This window comes from Pelodiscus sinensis, chromosome 2 (assembly GCF_049634645.1).
Source record: "Pelodiscus sinensis isolate JC-2024 chromosome 2, ASM4963464v1, whole genome shotgun sequence".
In the NCBI taxonomy this organism is placed as follows: Eukaryota; Metazoa; Chordata; order Testudines; family Trionychidae; genus Pelodiscus; species Pelodiscus sinensis.
Genome location: NC_134712.1, coordinates 215,104,423 through 215,123,616, shown reverse-complemented (window position 1 = coordinate 215,123,616; position 19,194 = coordinate 215,104,423). Strand labels below are relative to the sequence as shown.

The 19,194-nt window shown below is 39.9% G+C and overlaps 1 protein-coding gene across 2 annotated transcripts in view; it reads left to right on the top strand.

The window, feature by feature from the left end:
• CDK14 (cyclin dependent kinase 14) overlaps positions 1 to 19,194 on the top strand; it is a 527,195-nt gene that overhangs the window by 26,079 nt on the left and 481,922 nt on the right. The window lies entirely within an intron of this gene.

Below are 19,194 nucleotides of genomic sequence, written 5' to 3'. Positions count from 1 at the left end.
TGATCAGTCTTGGTTTAGAAAATTATTCACAGATCAGTTTCTGCATCAGAGGAGCCAAAGTTAAATAGTATAGGGCACAAAACATATAATGTGTTTTAAGACTTTCTGAATTTGCAAGGCAAGTGCAGAACCATGGCAATTTGTGATGCCTGCTTGTGGTGAAAATGGGGTTTAGACCTTGCTATCCTGGACCATGGGACTTATCAACATGATAAATTGCTGGTAATGTAATCAATGATTAAGCAAATTGTTGTTTTACATTTCCTTTTAACCATGTAGGTGGAAATGAATAGCAACATCTCTTATTTTCCAGAAAATATTCTTACTGTTTGTATCTTCTTTTGTATTGTATTCAGAGCTATCCAAGCCTTTACTATCTTGTTATAGCAGAGGAAGCGGTTCTGTGTTTGATTTGAACTGAAGGTACTACACTCTTAATGGCCTGATCCTGAAATAAAAGAGGGAGCAGGAGGTGCTTGGCATTTCATGGGTTCAGACTTCATCTCCTCCTAAATCAGAGCCAAATGTAGGTGCTGGAACATGGGATGCAACTGGGGTGCTGCTGCTGCATTCCCTTTGAAGTGGTTTCCATGATATACAGAATTTACAATTTGGTTCACTATATCTTGGCACTCCCACTATACAAATTGTTCCAGCCAACCTAGTGCCAGATTTCTTTTATCCATTTTGCTCAGGTTTTGTGCCATAAATACGTGTAACTTAAATGGCGCCGAAGATGCAACAGTTTTAAAAACATAGTTCTGGCGCGGGCAGTCCCATCCGCAGCGGCTGTCCAGATAGTGCTAGAACCATGGTGTCCAACCAGTTCTGAAGCAGTAGCCACTATAGTGGCTGCTGCTATAGCGAACTAGCCACATTCAACTGGACAAATAGCTATCTCTGGCTAGTGGCTAGTGTGTTGGACACCATGGTGCTAGAACATGGATCACCTGTGCATTGCAGATAGTTTGCTGATAAGTATGGTGGCTAAACATGAGCTGTATCTATACAACAAGCTAGGGGTTTGATTCACACCTTGTGTAGACACATTCTCCCTAGCTATTATCTCAGCTAGCCAAGGTAAAAATAATAGTAGCTTAGCCAAGATAGGTTTGTGGCCAAGATAGTAAATACTACACTATCTGCACCCTGAGTTGCTAGCACATGTCCGGCTCCTGCAGCTCTCGGAATGTTCTTAGTATGCTAGCTCAGTTGAGAGCTATCACAAGAATGTCTGTACAAGCCGGGAACCACTTCCCTAGCTCATAGTATGGATGCCGGCGGAATTTTCCATTATACTGGAAATCTGGCACATTTTGCTGCTTTGCTTCTGGTCTCTGCAGGAGGTTGAATTGTTTGTAATAAAATTGACAGGATGTTTTTGTTTTTAAATGTAGTCCACATAATAAAGAAGAGAATGTTTTATAAATAACTTGTCTTAAACTAAGACTTGAGTTTGGAAGGAACAAAATCCACCTAACCGTGAAGCACTTTGAAATTTCACAGAAAGACAATTGCACATATCACCTGTGGAGGATACCTCATTTGCCACTCAGCAGTGTCTCTTGTGTCCTGGGTTTCCATTTGTACAAATGGGACAGTTTTTGCACATGAAACTCACACTGAATTTAACAGTAGCAAGAGTAATATTTTTTAAGAGGTCTTTATGGGCGCATGGCTGATTCAGTTCATGAATTGCTGCAGTATCAGCAAGACAAGACTCAGGGGGAGTAAAATAAATGAGAATCTGTCTTTGTCTCCAGTGTCTACAGAAGAGGCAGGCCTGATATAATTGTTAGTTCCTGTCCCTTCCTTATTTTGGGGTGATGTTTTTGCAGACGAAACAAGTCTATGCATCTAGTTAATCGTAGGGTTATAAGAGGTCATCTAGTCAAGTCCCCTGTACTCCTGTAGGGCTGTTATTTAGACCAGTGTTTCTCAACCTTTTTTTAATAAAGTACCCCTTTCTCCCCCCCAAAAAAGTTATAAGTATCCCCAGTACCTATAATTTTCAGGTACACAATTTTTTTCTACCATTGCAACACATTTGTTTAAACAGTTTAATTGTAGCTGGGCGGGCGATGAAATTTTTTGGTGTAAAAAGTACAAAAATAATAAAGCACTGTAAAAGTTATAACATTCAGTTTTCTCCAAATTTCAGTTGATGTACCCTCCCAGACGTCTCTTGAGTCCCCCCAAGGGTTGAGAAACACTGATCTAGACCAGTGTTTCTTAAACTGTTTAGGACCGTGGGACACCAAACAATCTTTTTTTTTTTTTTTTTTTTTTTTTTAAATGCAGAACACTGGGAGAAAATTACTGAGCAAAAGCAAAAAAATCCCAAAAACCATCGCAGCCCCTTTAATTGCCACTTGTTGTCCCAACTGAGCTTCTGTCTCCACGGGTGGGAGAGGGAGTTAAGAGGCCACAGTACATATCCGACTGTCTCGTGGCACATTGGTGTGCCGTGGCGCACACAGTTTAAGAAACACTGATCTAGGCTGTTCCCGATAGGTATTTGTCTCACCCAGTCTTAAAATCTCCAGTGATGATTTCACAACCTTCTTAACCCCCTGTTGTGATGTTTTTCCTAATGTCCAACCTAAACCTCCTTCGTAGCTATATAGGTTTATTGTTTTTTGCCCTATTTTCAGAGATTAAGAACAGTTTTTCTCCTTTCTCCTTGTGACAACCTATTATGTACTCAAGTTGTTATTAACTGTTAGCATGAAAGTAATTCTCTTTAGGCTAAACACCACAGCTTCTATCAGCGACCTACCCTAAAAATAAATAAAAAGAAGATACATGGCACAGCCTAATGTGAGGGAAGAGAGGAATTACAACTTTCACTAAGTTGTGTATAAAACCATGTTTAGCCACAACTGTATACCTTGTAACAATGACCTGTTTTTCTGAGAGAGCTAATACTTCAAGCAAGAGCATCAGCGCAATCAACAATCTTAAAAAGCTGCCCCAATAAAATCTCAAATACAGGTTTTGAAACGAGTCTTTTGATTTTTGTCAACACCACCATTCTCTGGCTAATGGGGACAGTACTGATACTGCCAAAGGGATATAACACAACATCTTCCAGTTCGTTCTCTGGAATGTGGGAGACAGAGCACTGAAACAGAAAATATAGTTAACATGAACCATTCTCTTAGCCTTGTGTGGGATCGAGATATTCCTTTCCAGCCTTCCATAATGTCCTCTAGCAAAATCAGGATAGTGAAGACCTTAAAATTTCAAGAGTAAAGTATCCACTTAAGTCTGTCTTTTCATATCCTCATGGAGAATTCCTTTTGCAGCTCACTTGAAAAATTGCTTGTTACAGGCTCACAGCCAAGTCAGTGGCCACATGTTGTACGTAGACTTGAGAGCTAGCTTGATCTTTTGTCTTTTGAGACTGAAGGGGAAAAATACTCAATAGATTCTCTGCTGTTCTACATTTGGATACAGTAGCTCAGCTCCATAGAATACTGTGGGAAACTTCTCTCCTTTGAAGAAAAAACTGCTAAAATTATATGAAATATAATTGCTTTCTGTGGGATAGGAAATACATTGCTCTAATGAATTAAGACCAAGGACAGCAAAGTCTATGAATGCCTTTTGTGTGTGTGTCTTGATGCATAGATTAAATTTCATATCTGGGAAACAGAAAATGTGTTCTAGTTTTTTTTGGAAGCCTTTTGGTACTGTTTCTAGTGCAGGTAGGTCTCTCCATAGGCACATATATTATAATGTAGGCCTGAAATAAAGTTACAGAAAAATTCTGCAGGATTTGTCATTTTTGTTTTGTAACTGAACTCTTCTTGTTACTGTTGAGACACAGTTTTTATTTTTTTAAATTTTCTGACCACGATAGGGCAGATGTTGCTCATGTTGGCATCAGTACATCAAAGCACGTAAACTCCTGTGTAACGTTAAATGTGGGCTCACAAGAAGTCTATGGACCTATCTTCTGGCTTTCTTGTGTGAGTGTTGGTATTGGCCCTATGTTTGTCATGGCTCAGTAATGCTCATAATACATCCAAGTATTGAATTGACCTTGCAATGAAAATACTGTAACTCAGTGTTTCTCAAACTGTGCTCTGCGGAGCCCTAGGGTTCTGCGAGACATCTCCAGGGGCTCCATGAGGCTGACAAACTGGAAACATTGATAGGTACAACACATGCAATCAGTGGACTGCTGGGGCGCCGCATAAGTTTTTACGCATGTAAAGGGCTACGGAGCCCAAAAAGTTTAAGAACCGCTGCTGTAACTTATTTTATATTGCCCTGTATCTCCGATTCCCCCCCAACAATAACTACCACGTATATATCATGTATAAACTAAACATTTCTGTTAAGCTTCTGCCAGTTCCTTTTGATATTCAGATCTCAAGTCCATTTAGAAGTTCTTTGGCTGTGGATTTAGAAATCTGTTCTTTCAGACACCTGATCCAAAGACTGTTGAAGTGCATGCAAAGACTCTATTGGTGCCATTGGGTTTGGATTAAGCACTTAGTCATTTTAAATTTCATTTGGATTATGTCAAGTATCAGAGGGGTAGCCGTGTTAGTCTGGATCTGCAAAAACCACCAAGGAGTCCTGTACCACCTTATAGACTAACAGATGTATTGGAGCATAAGCTTTCGTGGGCAAGTGGGTCTTTGCCCACGAAAGCTTATGCTCCAATACGTCTGTTAGTCTAAGGTGCTACAGGACTCCTTGTTGCATTTGGATTATGGTTATCTAGCTTTCTAGTTTTATTGGTGGACAAGGAGTCAGACATTTGATTTCATAGCATCATCTTGCTTCTCAAAATGCCATTTCTTCTTGCCCAGGCTCTCGCACACCCAGAAAGAGGGTGGCAAAGTAGTTGAAGGTACAGTGTCCTCTCTGTGAAATCCACCTGAAGTAAAGAAAGGGAATTGCTCTTCTGTTTTATCGCAGGTTTGGTATTGAGACTTCATTATTATCCTGCTGTTTGTCTGCTCCGTACTCTTGTTTACAAACTTCATTGCATATCTTACTATTTTATATTGTCATCTCAAAGCAGACAGACCCATCTGAGAGTGTCTTACGTGAAAAGAAGTGGTAGTCATGGCTATTTCTAGCCTGAACTTCAGTGGTTTTCTATTTACTAGTAAAGAAATCTTCTACATACTCTGTTTAACAAATTTTGGTCCTAAGTTTCTAGACAGAAAGGACCACTGTGATCTAGTTTGACTTCCTGTGAAGCATAGGCTGTAGAATTTCACTCAGGGCTCATTTAGACTACCCAGAAGATTTGAAAGAGGATATGCAAATTCCATAGGATATTCCGATCTCACTTTAGAAAGCGGAGCTCTTTTTCAGCGACCCCCCCTTTTTCGAAAAGCCATGTAAACCTTATTTTTTGAGAAAAAGTGGCTTTTCGAAAAGGGGGGTTGCCAAGAAACCTCGTCTTGATTACTTTAACTTTCGAAGATCCACTTTTGAAAGTGAGATCGGAAGAAGATATACACATTCCCGTGGAATTTGCATATTCTCTTTTGAATCTTCCACATAGTCTAGATGAGCCCTCACTTTCTGCAGCAGTGGGAATTTTCTTCCTTACCATAAAAGTGAATGCTGCCCTGAACAACATGTGTTCCAGAAAGGCAGCCAGTATTGCTTAAACACTCCTGCAATAGTGATGAATTCATCACATCTCTTGGTAACCTAGTTCCAGTGCTAAATTACTTTCATGACAGTACTTTATTCTAGTTTGAGTTTTTTCAAACTTAAACCCCCACTTACTGGATATTGTTGTTCCTCTATCTTCTGGATTAGAACCTCTTAATGAGACATGTTTTGTTTTTGTACAGAGTGTAAACTGGAAGGCTCTTCATTTTATTTGACAAGTTAGATAATCATAGAGAACGTAATGAGAGTAAATTAAGAGTCTTGTTTAATACATAAAAATATATTAGCCCAAAACATTTAGTGAAAAACTTTCTATGGCACTTCTGTATTCAGGGAATAAATCTACATGCTTCCCACATAACTGCATCTACTAAAGGAGCTAAGGAAGCCCAGAAACCTAAATATTTTAGAGAGAACCTGTTAAAGAGATTAGAGATATTAATTACCCTTGTTAGAGGCCAAACTTATAGGAAGTTTCCTTTTCTTAAAGGGCAAATAAAATATAATTAACTGATGGAAGGTGGTAAGCAAGCATGTTACAAACCTTTTTGGGAGGAAGAGGGTCATTTGAGTTGTTTGATTTGGTGGGAGTGGGCAATAGTGAATATTAAATGAGAGTCTCTATCTCAGAAAAGAAGTCCGGATAAAAGTTGATAAAATATGGGTAGTGGCTTATGAGAAAAAGTTGAAGTCCCATTTAATTACATCACATGAAAGCAGACAACTAAGTATTGACAAGTGCTTATATACAAAGGCAAGGAGTCTAAATACTAAGATGGGTGAACTTGAGTGCCTGGTACTAAATAAAGACATGAATGTAATAGGAATCGAAGAAACTTGGTGGAATGACAATAATTAATGGACAGTGTAGTACCACTGAAATATATAAGAATGATAGAGTAGCTCACACTGGTGGGGGAATGGCACTAGAAGTGAAAGAGGAGAGTCAAATATAGTTTAAAACAGAAAACAAAAAACCTAGAATCTGTGTGTCTAGAAATTCATGCTTGCATCAATAAGAGTACGTGGGTAGGAATATAGTATTGAACACCTGACCAGGAAGATGATGGTGAAATGCTCAGGGAGATCAGAGAGGCTACAAAAACAGAAAATCCAATAATAATGGGGGATTTTGAATACAGGTTGAACCCCTCTGTTTATTACAGGTTGAACCTCTCTACTATGGCAACATCTGTGGTCGGTCATGATTTTAGTTAGCCCGATGTCCACTTAACATGAGTGTGGCCAAGTTTCCCTGTGGTCCCATAAAGTTTGTTTATGGCCACCAGTCCTGGCTCTGTAGTGTATGTCGTTAACATCTAATTTACCCATACTGTCTTTTCAAAGCAGTGGAAGAGTGGTAATGCTGTTAGACAGTATTGACCTTCGGTGGTTCAGCAAATTCTCCGGTTCAGTACTGTTCAGGTCCAGAGGGTGCCGGACTAGAGAGGTTCAACCTTTATCTGTACGTTGATTAAGGCACATGTCTCCTCAGGATGGGATGCAGAGATAAAATTTCTTAACACCCATTAGCGACTACTTTTAGGAGCAGGTAGTCCTGGAAACCAAAAGGGAAGAGGGAGTTCCTGACTTAGAAATAAAGTGGAACATAGGATCTGGTCCAAAAGGTAAAAACATCTGAAGTGCTCTGTAAAAGCAATCATAATGAAATTAAATCAGACTTCCTGGTAAGAAAAAATATTAAAGAAACTTACCACAGTATTATTTAACTTCAAATAGGGGACATGTAGAAAAATGAGGAAACTAGTTAAATGGAACATAAAAGAAACAGTCACGTGGATAAAATGCTTGCAAGCTGTATGGAAACTATTTAAAAATACCATAAAAGAGGCTCAAATTAAATGTATACCTTCAAATAAAAAACAGACATAATAAAAGAACAAAAAAATGCCACCATGGGTAAACAGCAGAGTAAAAGAGGTGGTTAAAGACAACGGCATCTTTTTGAAAAAACTGGCAACAAAGGAGGATCTGTGATTTGAATGAAGGAGGTAAGGCAATCAACTGGCTATCTAAAGTGTTAGTACACAAATACGAGAAGTCTGGGAAACAAACAGGAAGAATTAGAAGCGCTGGCCCAGTCAAAGAACTGTGATTTGATTGGAATAACAGACTTGATGAGATGACTTGCATGACTGAAGCACTGTCATGAAAGGGTATAAACTGTTTAGGCAGAACAAGGCTTTCTTCAGACAACTGAGAAGCTTCCAGATCACAGGCCCTGGTTCTCATGGGGAACTTTAGTCACCCTGACATCTGTTGGGACACCAATACAGCAAGTGGTTGGGGATAACTTCTTGGTACAGGTGCTGAAGGAACCAACCAGGGGCCATGCAGCTTGATCTGCTTCTCACAAACAGGGAGGAACTAGAAGTAGAGGTCGGTGACAACCTAGGAAGCAGTGATCATGAGATGATAGATTTCAGGATCCTGAGGAAAGGAGAGTAGCAAAATACACACCCTGGACTTCAGAAAAGCAGACTTTGACTCCCTCAGAGAACTGATGGGCAGGATTCCCTGGGCATTTGCAGGATGGATCAACCTGCTTGGCAGGCCAAATCCGGCCCGCGGAGGCCCTTTTGCCCATCCCTGGTCTACATGGAGCAACTGTGGCCTTTCAGTGACTTATGGACCGGACATTACAACCTCACCATCAATACGTGGTAGCCCATATAGACAATGTAGTGAGAGAGAGCCAGACGTGGTCAGAACATCTTCAACATCTAGAGGCTGTGCTGTGGACTTTGGGGGGAAACTGGACTCCCAGCTAACCTCAGCAAATGCCATCTGGGGAGATGCGAACTGACGTACCTTTGCTACACTGTTGGACAAGAGACCCTATTCCTGCTGATCGACAAGATGCAGGCTTAAAGCCCTCACAACTAAGAAATAAGTCAATTTTTGGGATTGCCAGGTTACTATTGCAGCTTTGTGCCAGATTTTGTGACACTTGCTCACTTATCCGACCGGACTAAGAACTCAAGCCCAGAAAGGTTTAATGGTTGGCTGAGTGTGAGAGAACCTTTCAAGCCCTCAAAGACCATTTTAAACTAAGGCCTCAGTTTTTTTCACCTGGATTTTTCGAGGCTTTTCGTTTTACAGACTACTGCATATGAGTGGGACTAGGGGCCGTGCTGGCCTAGGAGGCAAAAGGAGAAGAACATTAGGTCCTCTGTATGAGCAGGAAATTATTTCCATGAGTGCAAAAGTAATCCACGGTGGAGAAGGAGCCCTAGCGGTAAAATCGGCAGTTGACGAATTGAGATTACCTGCTGTGTAACCCATTCCAACTGGTCACTGAGATGGCTGCATAGCATGAAGGATACCAGTGTGAGGATCATGAGGTGCCACTTATTGCTGCAGCTCTACAACTTGAGCATGGCTCATCAGCCAGATAGAGCACATGCTAATGTGGACAAGGGGGGAGGACCCAACACCGGAATCTTCACCAGATACGCTCCATCACACACCTTCCCCCTTAAGTGGGTATCAACCCTGTGCTGGGCTTGAAGGGGTTAACCTGGACCAGCTGGCTTAGAAGGCCCTACCCCCTATAGCACTGCTGGGCATGCTTTAATTGGAGGCTGACTATAAAAGCCTCTGGAGCTGCTCAGTTAGGGCTGATTGCCTCAGGGGGAAGAGGTGCTGCAGGAACTCCAGGGGAAGAAGCACAGCCAGTCCAATCGGTGGCAGCCAGGCCAAGAGGGGCTGCAGTGGATAAGATCTAGGTAGGAAGTAGCCCAGGGCAGGGAAATGCTCCCTGAGAGCTTGGTGTGTTGTAGTAGGATTCCCTGCTAAACTAGCAATGGGCTGCACGATTGATAACAGGGCCTTGGGTTGGGACCAGGTAAGAGGGAGAGCCTGGGTCGTCCTACCCACTTCGTCAGAAACCCACCGTGCGGGGGAGCATTGTCTACTATACATTGACTGTGGCCACTACCCTGATCCTGGACAGAGGGAGGCAGGGAGGAAATGGACTTGCGGCCATTGGGTCATACTACCCTGACCCCAGAGAGGTTGTATATTGACTGAGTTCATTGGACCATACTACCTTGAACACCAGGCATTGCATATTAACTCTGGCTACTAGGCCATACTACTGTAGACGCAGGTTGCACTGCATAAACTCTGTGGCTGTTTGGCGACTCTACCTGGAGAGGAAGTTCGAGGGTTTTCAGAGGGCCTGTCCCTATCCTTGCCAGCTGGCGGGCAAGGTGCCCCTCAACAAACCTCATCAGATTCCTTTTGGCCCAATCCTCCAATCAATCTAGCTCACACTGGGCCCTATCACTTTCCTCCAGCGTATCGACCTCCCTATCATCTTAGTGTTATCTGTGTACTTGCTGATGATGCAATCCATCCCATCATCCAGATCATTAACGAAGAGATTGAAGAAAATCAGCTCCAGGGCTGATCTCTGGAGCACTCTGCTTGACACTGGCTGTCAAGTAGATGTTGAGCCATTGATTGATAGCCATTGAGCCTGACCATCTAGGCAGCTCTTTAGCCCATTCATCCAATCCATACTACTTTAACTTTCTGGCAAGAATGCTTTGGGAGACTGTATCCAGCGGCTCTTTATTAAATTCAAGGCATATCAGTTTCCAACAGTTTCCCCAAATCCACTGAGCTAGTTACCTCATCATAGAAGGCAAGACAAATAAGTTTTCCAAAAGTTGCAGTTCAGCAGTATTTAAACAGATTAACTAACTACTGTTTGGTTTCTTACCTAGCTTCCCATGCATGCCGGTCTCCTTGCTTGTTTCTTAGTTTATGGCCACTCCAAGACAGCCATCTTGAAGTATGTCATCAAACATGGACCTTTATTTGTGTGTGACTGTTACATAATGTTTAAATATTTCCATGTGGATGGGTCTCTTGCTTTGTGTGCATTTTTGTGCAAGGCATTAAAATGGGTGGTAGTTCTTGTGTTAAACCACGATGAGTGAGAGAGGACTTCCAGGATTGAAATATTTCTTGAGCAGAGCACAGGTCCAGCTAGCCTGAGGACCCTTTGTAGAAGTGCTTTTTCATCTTTCCAGCTTCCTTTACTGAAAAGCAAACAATCAAACACCCAATGCTACATTTCCTTAGCATTGTCCTGCAAGGCTTTGGGGACTCCAGATGATTTATCCAGGAACCAATAATGTCTTCTGCCAAAAGCTGCAGAGAGAACCCAACTATGGATTGAACCTCTGTAGTCTGGCATCCTTGGGACCTGACTGGTTCTGAACTAGAGAATTTTCCAGACCATAAGAGGTCAATATTGTCTAGCAGCATTATCAACACTTCCCCTGCTTACTGGGTTGTTACAGGACATTTGGGTGTAAACTAGAGCTAAGTATCAGCACAGAACACAGAGAGCTAGGTTTGGTGGCTGTAAACAAACTTTATGGAACCATGGGAAACTTGGCCACACCCATGAAAATTCAGGATGACTGATGTTTCTGGGCCAGAGAGTTCTGGATTAGAGTTTCAACCTGTACTGGATTTTACAAACTGGCGAACATCCAGCTTCAATATTATGTTTTTAAAAAAGGCCCTGTTGAAGAGAGCTGCTTCAGTATTAGAGAGGAAGCTAACAGTTCTTTCCATCTTTGACTCCTAGATTTTGCCTGTAAGAGGTATTAACTTATACTTTCATTGTCCGCCTTCCCATTCTTTCTGAGGTGTTGAGCGAATCTGCCATCTTTCAAATTTATTTTCTTAGAGTTCCTGCCACAAGCCCTTTTTAGGGGTGGGTGGGTGTAAGCGCAAGTAGGAAGTTAGCTAAATGTTGGGATTTATATTGATTTATTCCAGCCTAAAGTCATTGCAGATACCTAGTTTAGACATGGGTGGGGCCTCATTTTTGGGAGACTGCTTTAGGGAGATAAATGGGTCAGCACGCTGGGGGAAACAAAATGTCTGTACTAGTTCATATTGGGGAACGCCAAGGGAACCATTTGCAATGGGTAAGATAACTATGGATAAGGTAAGTTGTGAATGTAAAGATTAGGTAAAGAGTAAGTTGTGCTTGAACAGCTTCTGTTGTACAGAGATTGGTTCTGACAAAGTAACCAAGCTAGTTCCAATATACAGAAAATGTGATGTGTAAAGTTACATAAAGGAGGAGGCTTCCTGTGTAACTTTGGGTACATGGTGTACTCTGTGCCCAACCCATACAGTTGAGCATGAGCAACTCAAATGTAATTTTGATTGTATGGTAATAAATGAAACTGAGTTATGAGACAGGAATCAAACTGAGTTCTCGTGTGGAGGAAAACTGAATGGAAGAGGTCTCAGGGGAACCTAAATACACTGATACAGTGACTCAGATCTGCATGTTCGGAGCAGATAATATTTGCACCTGGGGGTTGAAACACCCAAATTGAAAGGATTAAATACAGCATAAGGAAGTGAGTACTATGCTGGAAAACTGGGCTCACTCTAAGGATGGGCCTTAGATTCCCTAAAGAAGTATGAGAGGGAGTCTGACAGAGTAAAAAAGGAACTCCATAGAATGGTATTAAAAATGCTGGGAAAGGACAGCCAAGGTCTGTTAAATGCCAATAATATATTAAAAAATAGGACCTATTGGCAGCAATAAAAAAGTATCAATTTTTTTATCCTAAGGCAAAGAAAGCTCAAATCAAGGCAGCTGTTTCATGAGATTCCTGGCTAAAACTTGACAAACAAAATGTACCACCTTAAGGAATAAATAGAAAAGGCATAAAAAGGAAATTAAAGGTGGAAGGAGAAACAAAATAAATGGTGAAAAAATTCTGAAAGGTCAAGGAGAAAAGTTACCTATTTGCATAAATCCAAAGTAAAGAACAGACATCCTTCAAGAATAGTACTGAATGGGTACATTGCAGGCAAAATATACTAAATTAAAAGTATAAATCCTAAAACCTTTAAAAAATATAGAGCCACTGAAAAAGTTTGGCTAAATATTTCATTTAAAATACTTTTTTTAACTTAAAAAAAAAAGTAAGAAATTAAAGAAAAGCGTTTGTACACACAAACCTTGAAAAGCTTGGAAGGAATAAAACAGTTGGGAGGCTGTAAAATATTGAAGTGTAGAAAAAATACTTGGTTTAATAAAACCCAGTATGGTAGCGTAACTCCATTTGGTGCAGTAATGTCTGGTATACCCTTAGTTACAAAACCAATTATAAGTGCAGACCAAGTAATGACTACCACCAATATATACTTCCCCCACCCCTGCTTCCAAAACCAATACATCTTCTAGGAAGGAAATGGGTCCTTGATAAAAATGTCTGTAATAATCAATTGTGCTGGTTGCTGCAGGTTGAAAAACAGTTTAGTTGAAATTATTGGACTATGGACAACTTAGTCAAAACCAATAAAATAAAATAGGGATTTCTATATGGCTTGACTGCTTCCAAATGAATTAGTAAACACACAATAATTAAGAGCATTATAATAAATAATATTATCAAACAGATTGTAAGCAAAAGGTAAACACCTACTAACTTTAAGTGTGTGTACACACACACACACACACTTAAAGTTAGTTATATATATAAAGTTAGTTTTATTTATATATATATACACACACACACACACACACACACAATTTTTTGTTAATAAAAAGAATCCTAAACTAAAAACTGGTCCCAATTTAAAATTAAAACCTATTAAAATGTTATACAAAAATGTTCAGTTTGTCATTATATTTTACCAACTGGCTTTTATCTAAAAAACTGAACAGTAACAGTTTAATTACATTTTACTAAATTGTAAACAACTTTCTAAATAAAAACGTGTGCTTTAAAATACATAAAACTGCTGAAGTGAGTAAGAAATGATACTAAAAAGTTAATAGAATTGGCACAAATATGGAACTGTTAAAATTAGCATAGTTTTACAACATAGTAACACAGATATGCTGTGAGAACATAAACTAGGGTTGCCAGGTGTCCGGTATTGACCCGGACAGTCCGGTATTTTTGGCTCCTGTCTGGCTAAAATTTTTTTTAGAAAATACCGGACACTTAAAATGATGAGTATTTTCTGATTTCCTTCCCCCCCCTCCCCCCCTCCCGGTAAGGGGGTGAAAATACCAGACTGTCTGGGTAAATACCAGACACTTGGCAACCCTACACACAGTCAGCATTCAGGCCCAGCCCCCTCTCCTCGCCCCCTGCCACTTACCTGGTTCTGCAGGGGAGTTGTCTGGCCCGGAGCAGGGAGGGAGGCAAGATGGCCACTGGCTGCTGGCAGCTTGTTAGGAGTGGCAGAGCCTGGACCCTCCTGTTCTTAAAGGGGCCATGATGTTTTTTAATTTTTTTGCTTAACTCAGTCCTTCTCCCTCTCCTCTCCCCCCCCCCCCCCCCAACTTTGGTCCTTTCCCCTTTTTTTCAACAAATTTTTTTCCCTTTTTTTTGTGGGGTTTGGGGGGGGGGTGTTAAACCATCTGGCAACCCTAACATAAACAGGCATTTCAGCAAAAGGACTGCACCTGTTAAATAAGCAAAACTAAGAATTCATTAACAAAGCTTTGTTGACTGTGTATAATCTGCATAATATTCTCAATGATTGCCTCTTCTGTTCCTTCTGAAACACCTGGCATTGCCACTATCTGAAGATGACATAACTGGCCTAGATTAATGATTGATCTGACCAAGTATGGCCATGCTGACATTATGATGATTTTGCTTTTAAAAACATTTGGTATAAAAACATTGAGTTAAATAATGTTGTATGTAAACACATGCTGTACAAATAAAAGTAGCCTTAAACATAAAAAATAAAATTTGTCCTCTTATCACCGTAATTATTTTAAAATGTAATACAAAAAAGACACCAGTTGGTGCATAATAATAATGACGGTGATGATACTCCAAAACCAAATAACTAAATGTAAAACCACAGCAGCCTATACGGTGCACACTTTTGTTTTCCTTCTTAAATACTAAAGCAAGACAATTCAAGGTCTAAAAAAATTTCACAGACGTATAGTTGTTTGCTGGTGGACACTTACTTGTGTAGGTATATATCTTAGAGAGGATTGCCAACATGCAGGTTCATTCTGAGGAAATAGCTCCAAATTTCATTGTACAGTTCAGATGTTGGGAGCTGGCAAAGTAAAAACAGTCTATGCTAATAATGTTATGAGGTAGCTAAAAAAGATATTTTTAAATATTAAACCCAGACCTAAGCTCTCTTTCACACTTGAGTTTTCTGTGACAATAAATGAATAAAAATGATACAAAATATAATTTTGATTTTTCATGTTAAAGGCAAAACAAGCTTTTGGTATATATCACAAGGATGTAATTTTACATAGAGAGGTATGCTTGCACCCCATAATCTATACTGTAAGCATAATAGTAGTAGTAATTCTCAATGGACAAGGTAACTGTGAATAAGATAAGATGGGAGCGTAAATAAGGTGTGCATGGGTACTGTGTGCTGTACAGGGTTTGGTAACCAAGCCAATTCCAAAACGTGGTACAATCTCCAGTAAATACAGTGTGATGTATAAAGTTTGGTATAAGGGATGAAGTTTGCTGTGTAACTTTAGGATGTGTGGTATAGCCCTTACTCACCCACTACACTTGTGGCTGAACAACTCTGCATAGGAGCCGCGAACCACCCAGAAGAGATTGTGATATTGTTGCCTTAGTTTTTTATTTTGTGAAGATTAGAGTGCAAGCTTAGCTCGATCTACTCAGTTGCCCCCCTGACGTCAGAAGTCCTTCTGATTATGTAAAGTTAACACCAATGGGACCACTCAGTACAGAAAGTTAAGCATGATTGTAAATCTCTGTAAAATCAGGGATTTGTAGAATGATACTTAGTGCTTTTTTATCATTCATTGCTGTCCAGTTTAACTTTGTGTGGTGGTTGCTAAGAAAAAAAAAAAAAGAAATAGTCAGTTAGAGTCTGGATGGAAAAGCTGGCTAGTGATATGCCTGTTAATGTGCCAGTTAGGGATGTTAACCAGTAAGCACACTGGTAAGTATGAAGCGTACCAGTATGCTTTCCAGTTAATCAGCTTTTGCTAAGTTACTCCACCAGCGGCCAGGTCTGGCTATGGCAGGGCTGGCAGGCCAGGTGATGGGAACATGGCTGTAATGGATTTGGGCAACAAGGTTAAAATGGTTAACCAGTTTAAAACGGTTGTCATTAAATCAGTTAATCATTTTAACATACATAGTCATATTGTAATAAATATTTTTGTGTTATAAGAAATCCCTTACATAATTTTCTTTCAAATAGTCTTACTGTTTAGGAGGGGAAAGTTTTCTAGATATCCTTCTGCTCTGCGTTACTTTAAATAATGTTCAGACATTTTTTAAGTCACTCTATTTAAATGCTGCTTTCCCGTCAAAGTGATGTTACTTGTACCATTCAAGAGAAAGTATTACAAAGATCTGGAGAAGGACAGAGAAGTATGGATGTACTTTATTCTCTGTTTGTAGGTGGAGTAAAAACACATTTTTGCTAACACTCATCTTTTAGGCAACAGATAAATGGTAAATTTCTTTACTATTTATGGAGATTTGTTTATAAATGGATGTATACTTTTAAACATACTTAACAGTATTTCAAATATTTACAGCAATATTTAAAAGCATTTCCAGTGAAATAAATTTGTATAAAATACTTTCAAATCTGAGGGGATGGTGAAGTCCCAGCAACCGGGTGGCTGTGGAAACTGAACAGAAAAAGGGGGGGAAGGAGCTGGTGGAGGCCCCCTTAAGTAGCTGTTGAATAAACATGGGGTGTTAAGGCTGAATTCTCCAACCTGACATTGAGCGTGGGTAATGGGGGCCAACTAAAGAAGATAAAACTGTCAGTTCCCAGAGACAAAAAAAAAAAAGTTTCCTGATTTCAATTTCCCCTGAAATCCGTTGGTACTGCCACCACCAAGTGTACAAACGTCCTTTTCCAGGGAAGAAATCATTTGGAATCTCTTCCCTGAGGGCAAACCCCCAACCTCCTTTCTCCAAGGAGTTGGAAAAAGCAAACCATAACACCCTTGCAGAGAAAACGTGGGCTCTCTCTGGTAAGGTGTCTGCAGCCAGGCATGTAAGTTTAAGGAAACAAAAGATCAACCAGTGCCAATTAACACAACAAAAAAACCCCACTTTTTATTATTAAAACAAGACTGTCGTTGCAAGCATAGTAAATGGCTTGGTTTTAAAAAGCCATGAATTGAGACACAGGTCAGGGATTCTCCTGAGATTAATTCTTGGTTACAGGAGAGAGAGGAAAAAAAAGAACAATTAACCAGCTCAGACATAATTTTCCAACCCCCCCAACAACTAAAACAATAAACCTTATGAACTACCTAAACTTTTTCCCTAATCACACATTCTGATGAACCCAGGGAATCTCTTTTGGAAGAGCTCATTTCTGCCCTCTGCTCCTGGAGAAGATCTCTCTCTCTCTCTCTGGTGTGCAACAGTCTCCTTTGTTCTTCTTTACCAGCATTTCATTGGTTCAATGCCCAAAATGCCCTCTCTTCAGATGCAAAATACCTTAAGGTTAGCTTAAACCTTTCCTCGCTCTCCAGGTAAGTTTAGGCTTTCCTCTGCAGCTTCCATTCATGACATGGGGTACCTGCTCGGTACATTTCTATCTGCCAGGTAGTCCCAGACATCTAATAATATAAATATCAAGTGTCGCCTATCCTTTCCGTATAGCTGGACAACTGGGACACTGGGTGAGCTACTTCCTGCTGGCCCACCCACATGCACAGGAACAGAAGTAATGGTCCCATACAGTCTTTACACTCTCCTGTTCATGACATAGGTGGCAAATCAGAGGCTACCCATACTCCCCCACACTGGTGAGCAGCAAGAGGCACAATCTCTGGCTCTGACTGATCAGTGCATCTCTTCTAGTGTTGCATAGGCCAAGAGAAGCACTGGAGAGAAGAGAAGCATGAAGACAGGAAAGAGAGCATAGAGAAGGGGAAAAGTGGATGAAGATGCCCTCAGGGGAGGGGAAGTGACAGATTGCTAATTATTTATAGACGAGCCAAGAGATGATTTATAGATGCATAAATGCTGCTTTCCCCCAAAGAACTTAGAAGAAAACACACCAACAAAGGAGTAGAAGAGATGGTGGTTGGTGGTTTTTTCCCCCCAATCACTTGCATTATCTTCCTTTCCAGCTTTTTTAAATCCATAAATTAAATAGTATTTTATAATTACACTTCCCCTGTAACTCTTGTTGATTCATCCAATTTCTTTTGACTACTTCTTTGTTCTGGTTTTATTTAACCCTCTAATTAACCATTCCTTATAAGAATATCCCTTATTTACCAACTTAATTTTCTGTGCATTGCTTGCAAATGGGGCCATAGGGACAATTGCTTTAAGCTGTGTTTTGCTTTTGTGTTTTTTTTCTTGAAGCATGGTTCTGAAAGCACCTTTTTTGTCTGAATAATGAAATTCTGTTTCTTAGCAGATGAGTTCTTTGAGGGAAGAGTTCTTTGAAGGAAGAGACTGTATTGCTGTGTTTGAACAGTGCAGCTTACTTTAGGCAAATAAATGAATACATAGTATAAAATTGGAGCAAACAGCTATATTACTGTACTTTGCCACTGTTTTGGGGAGGAAGGGCTAATCAGATATTGCTACATTTTAGTTGTAATTTTTAACATGTTTGGTGCCTGCAGTTTACATGTTTTCACTGTTAATGTGTTATGCCTGAGTTAAATTACTAGAATATAGCTGCACAAAACATTTTATTACAGGCAATTGTGTGTTTGATACAAAAAAGTTGTGTAGCATGTACAGTACGCTTGATGCAGTGAAGTTGAGTTTAAGTTCCTATTTTTTGTGTGCATTGGTGGTATGAGTGTATTGTTGGTTTTTATCTGAAAAGTGAACAGATTTCTTTATTATGGAAAAACCATTTCTAGATGAAAGTATTATTGCTTTCCATGTATCATATTAAAATATTGATGGGGGGCTGCTGCGTTTGAATTACATACAGCAAAGATGTTTTTTAATATATTGGTGTTTCATGCACGGCTATTGTTAAGAATGTCAGCATATCCAGTATAAATCAACATTTGCCTGAGCTAATAACTCAGCTATGAAAATTAGCTTTGACTAGAAATATGGCACCGTTCAATTTGAAAGGAAATTTTATATTAGTTTAGAAAATATGGGGAGCAAGAGGCAATTTAGTTCTGCTATTTTGAATTTATAATATGTAGCCCCCACCCAGAAAATATTAAATGAATATTTGCAAAATGTGTTTGACTAAAGGGCTGACCCAATATCATCAGCTCAGCACATGAAACTAATGCATTTGAGTAACTTAACAGAAAAAATAATAGTTTGCGTTTTGTCATAAGAACAGTATGCACATACTTCTATAGACCATGCACCATTTTCTCTCACAAATGTAATAAGTCTGAGGGATACTGTGTTAGTATGTAATTTCAAAAGAAGTAGTCGCTGTGGCACCTTAGACTAACAAATATATAGGATCATGAGTTTTCATGAGTAAAACCCACTTCATCAATTCGTCTGAAATGGATTTTACTCTCGA